Here is a 5,298-nt window from a genome sequence, read left to right on the forward strand (position 1 = left end):
ATGCATTACTTTAGAAAACACATGTTTATAAATAGCTTAATAAATCTTCAAAGTATATGTTCATATAGAAAGTTCCAGAAGACTATACTAAATAGTTGCCATGGTTACTTTCTTCTATAGTGTGGAGTAGTATGAGGTAGGAGGTAAGAAAAGTTACTGTTTGGGGTGGTTTCTCTTTTTTTTTTTTTTTTTTTGGCTTAACATGTTTATATAATATTTGGATATTTTCACAAATATGTATACATAATTGTTTTCTGATACCAAGAAACAAGAGGCAAACAGAAATCCACTGGGCTTCAGTGACTAAGGGTATTTACCACAATGGTGGCCTTGGCCATCCAGCCTTCCTTAATTGAATTCTCTGAAAGGCTCCAACCTTACTGAGACCTGTTTCTCCCTGAATGCTCAGCTTTAACAACATTCTGGGTAGAAGTATGACTGTGAGTCACAGTTACAGGAAGGCTTTATAAATATTATGTACAAGCTACCTAAAGCAATGGCTGAAAACTTGCACATCGGGTGTGATTCATTCAAATAATTTAGGAGATGGAATAGCCAAAAACCTAACAGGTCACTTCGTCTGCTGTCTCACATTGTCCACAGCCACAGTCTGGATAAATTCTCACTTTCTGACCATACAAGTTAACACTTACCTCCATGACCAAGAGCTGCCCTGTGGGAGGCCGCCATTTTGGAGGCTTCTCCCCTGCATCCTACTGCTGGTAAAAATCGATCATCAAGCACAGTTTTAGAGATAATAGGAAAGCCCGATGGATGACTCTGAAAGACTTGCCAAGAGAGCCCAATTTCTATGCCATCCATTTCACTCTCTCCTCGGCATTTTCAATAAAATCTCATTAGATCAGAGGTTTACTTGCCTGCAGCTTCTATTTTTTCTCAAATATTGAAACCACACTTAGCTATATCTTGCCCTGTCATCGCCAATTCCCAAATCAGAGGGAAACGCACCAGCATCCATCTTCAGCAAAATATGCAAACACTGCCTGAAAGCAATCCCCATCTGCCCCAAAGCCAAGCCTTCCTTGGGCCCTGGAATCTTCCACTATGATATATTAACACTGTCTTTTTGACTTGTGTTACTCCTGTTCTACCTTCATGGTGATTATCAAATTAGTATATAACCTGTCCTAACATTCATTTGGATTTTTACCTGTTTAAATTGAAATCAGTGCCTGTCATCCTATCCACTGCTGAGATCTGAGGATCATAGTTCGAGCCAGCCCAGGCAGAAGAGTCTGTGAGACTCTTTTCTTCAATGAACAACCAGAAAGCCAGAAGTGGTACTGTTACTCAAAGTAGCAGGGTGCTAGTGTTGAGGGCAAGCCTCAGGGACAGTGCCCAGGCCCTGAGTTCAAGCCCCACAACCAACAAAAACTAAATTTAAAAAAGTGGAATCAATGTTTTCCTGACTGGAACAAGGATAGCCCCTCCTCAAATGCAGAAGCAAGTACTTTTTGTACTAATTAAGATGTGCTGGCTGATGCAACCAAAGCAATCCTAAAGTCTCAGTGAGATCACACATCAGAAGTTCATCCAGGAAAACCCAGTGGCAGCCCAGGCACTGTCAGTGGTGGAGCAATCCTCTGAGGATCCAGAGCTCCAAGCTGCCCCCACCTCCTGGAGAGCAGCACCAGCAATCGAACGCCTCCCCTTCTACATGAAATGCAATGCTTCTGCTCCCCTTTCACTGGACAAAGCAAGTCACATGACCTGGCCTCCCTTCCACAGCACAAAACTGTGATCCTCCTGTGTGCACAGAGGTGGAGGAGAATCAGATATGAGAGCAGTAGAACTACCCACCCACATACAGCTGGAGAGGACAGTACATCCAAAAGTAAATGTAATAAAAATAAGTATTGATATTAAATTTTACCTAGAGACCATTGGCTGCAAAGCAAAGATAAGGCAGAGGTACAGGAGAACTAAAGATATCCCTGCAGGACACACTCTCTTAAACCAAGAGCATTTCTAGAAAGACAAAATTAGATTATTAAATTTTACAGTGCATAGCTCATAGCTTGAGATAAAGAGGGAATTCAATCATTATTATATCAACTAACAGAAGCATAAAAGAAAGCATTAACTAATAAGAATAGGTAGCAGCATGTGTGACTATGAGGTAGTGACTTCATAAAAACACCTGTGGATCGGGTGAGTGACCTTTAGGCCTGCTCATTGTGTCAGCACACTGGACCCCGTGTGCAGGACCTTCGGCTCTCTTGTGTCATTTAACCCTCAGAATTGCCACGTGGGAGATAGACTCCAGTGTTCAGATGCAGAAACTGAGTTAAAGAGGATTTAAAAGTCCAGGAAGTGGTGCTGTGGCTCAAGTGGTTAAGTGCTAGCTTTGAGCTGAAGAGCTCAGTCAGGGACAGTGCCCAGGCCCTGAGTTCAAGCCGCGCGTCTGACAAAAAAATTTTAAAAAGCTAGTCCATAGTTTTTGCTGAGTTTGACTTTGCCGTTTTCACTCACAGATGCAATGTATTTCAGTACTGTTCACCCTCTTTCCTCCCCTCACCTTTGTGTGTGTGTGTGTGTGTGTGTGTGTGTGTGTGTGTATAGATGAAAAGATAGACCAGTGATAGACAGACAGATAATAGATTACTGATACAAGCTAGCATGTGCCAGTAATCTTGGCTATAAGTACACTATATATAGGTAATAGGAGCGTGGTCCAAAGCTAACCCCCAACAAAAACACAAGTCACTATACCAAAAATCAGCTAAAGTTGTGGGTGTGGCTCAAGTGGTAGAACACTTGCATCTCCATATCACAAAGCAGAAAGAACAGGCTACATAATTTCCAGGGTCAGTAGCTTGTTCAAAACATAGCAGAGAATGCAATACAAGTTGCTAAAATAAGAGTGCTTTTCTTTCCTAGGGTGACTCTCAATTTGTCCTGGTAACTTACTAGCAATTTAGTTGTACTTCAAGTAAAGATAATTTGTAATATACCATTGGCATGGATTTTACATCTGATTTATAAATCATGCAATGCCACTTTAACTCCAAATGTGAGGCCATTTAATTCATGCAAAGAATTGCTGAAATCATACAATGTTGACACATAGCTTGTGTGCACATCTGTATTTCATTAACTGAGCAATGGAAATGTTCCACAGAATTAGGTTGAATGTTTTCTTTTCATTTCTTAAGACACCCACACTGTACCACCACTGTCCACACTGAGCTTTAGGCAAAGAAATTGACTTTCAGAATACGTAACTGGTTGATCCAGGGAAGTAAAAACCATAGCAAATAAACATCGACAGGAGGGCTGCCATAGGATGCGGGGGGATCTCGCATTTCTGAAAGCAACCCTGCTTCCTTTCTGCCTTCAAGTTTCTAACAGGAACCCTGACTTCTGTGTTTCTGCTGAGATGCTGGCTCGGTAGGCAGTAAATATAAGGTGGTCATTTTGTTTTCTCTGAGTGTCATGGAACTAAAGGAGCATGCCCAGGACATTAAAAGGAAAAAGAAAAAACAAAAACAAAACCCAGTATTGGCCCCACTGGGCAGTTGGGTCAACTGAGTATAGACAGAATGGATAAAAATCCAATAATACAACCAGTCAGCAGTTGCTAAAAAGGCCCTGCCATGGGCTGGGGATATAGCCTAGTGGCAAGAGTGCCTGCCTCGGATACACGAGGCCCTAGGTTCGATTCCCCAGCACCACATATACAGAAAACGGCCAGAAGTGGCGCTGTGGCTCAAGTGGCAGAGTGCTAGCCTTGAGCGGGAAGAAGCCAGGGACAGCGCTCAGGCCCTGAGTCCAAGGCCCAGGACTGGCCAAAAAAAAAAAAATAAAATAAAAATAAAATAAAATAAAAAGGCCCTGCCAGCAGTCAGAAGTCCTTATGCCAAGACAGCTGAACTAGTTCTTTACCACCCTGTAATAGAAAACATCTGTAATCCTAGCAGCTCAGGAAGCTGAGATCTGAGGGTTGCAGTTCAAAGCCAGTGATGTCCGTGAGACTCCTATCTCCAATTAATCACCAAGAAGTCAGAAGTGGGGGCTGGGGATATGGCCTAGTGGCAAGAGTGCTTGCCTCGTATACATGAGGCCCTGGGTTCGATTCCCCAGCACCACATATACAGAAAATGGCCAGAAGTGGCGCTGTGGCTCAAGTGGCAGAGTGCTAGCCTTGAGCAAAAAAGAAGCCAGGGACAGTGCTCAGGCCCTGAGTTCACGGCCTAGGGCTGGCCAAAAAAAAAAAAAAAGAAGTCAGAAGTGGAACTGTGACTCAAGTGGTAGAGCTCCAATCTTGAGGACAAAGGCTCAAGGGCAATATCTTAGGCTCTGAGTTCAAGTCCCAGGACCCACACAGCACACACATGCACACACTCTGGAAAAAAAAATTCATGAAAAATAATCCTTTACCCATCTCTTCCTCCAGCTTTGCTCCTTGTAATCACTTGGCAGCTCTTCATCTCAGGATGTCCTGGCTTCACCCAGATCCACGTGTCTGAATCTCTGGGGTGAGATCCAGGCATTTGCCTCTGTAAATTCTCCTGGAGGCTCCAAGAAGCTACCCAGGCTCAGAACCAACCCATACTGCCTGCCCTTCCTGGCTCAGTGGTGACTGATGGGACCATGGGAGTTCCTGATACAGCTCTGCTCCTCCGCCAGCTCCTCCTCCTCCTCCTCCTCCTCCTCCTCCTCCTCCTCCTCCTCCTCCTCCTCGCCCTGCGTCTCCTCCCCACCCATGCCTTTCCTCCTTGACTGTACCAAAAGTAGACCCAACCCGATGACTTCACAGGTCTCAGGCAAGAGTACAAATTAAGGTTCAAGAGTAAGTCTTGTGGGGCTGGGGATATAGCCTAGTGGCAAGAGTGCCTGCCTCGGATACACGAGGCCCTAGGTTCGATTCCCCAGCACCACATATACAGAAAACGGCCAGAAGCAGCGCTGTGGCTCAAGTGGCAGAGTGCTAGCCTTGAGCGGAAAGAAGCCAGGGACAGTGCTCAGGCCCTGAGTCCAAGGCCCAGGACTGGCCAAAAAAAAAAAAAGAAGAGTAAGTCTTAACTTACCAGTCAAAGCAACAATGGAGTTCTGTCAGCTACCTTGACACATATAACAATGAAAGGAACACCTAACAATGAAAGGAAGAATGACCCGCGCACACACGTATGATTCCACACTCCACACAAATAACTCTGGGGAAAGTTTGGCTTCCTGTGGTGGGGCGGGGGGGGAAGGGGAAATGGAATTACAAGGAATCCCTTCCTCCTTCAGGGTCACCAGGGCTAGCTCCTTTGTTGTCTCCTATTCATGGAA

This window comes from Perognathus longimembris, chromosome 6, assembly GCF_023159225.1.
Source record: "Perognathus longimembris pacificus isolate PPM17 chromosome 6, ASM2315922v1, whole genome shotgun sequence".
Classification (NCBI taxonomy): domain Eukaryota; kingdom Metazoa; phylum Chordata; class Mammalia; order Rodentia; family Heteromyidae; genus Perognathus; species Perognathus longimembris.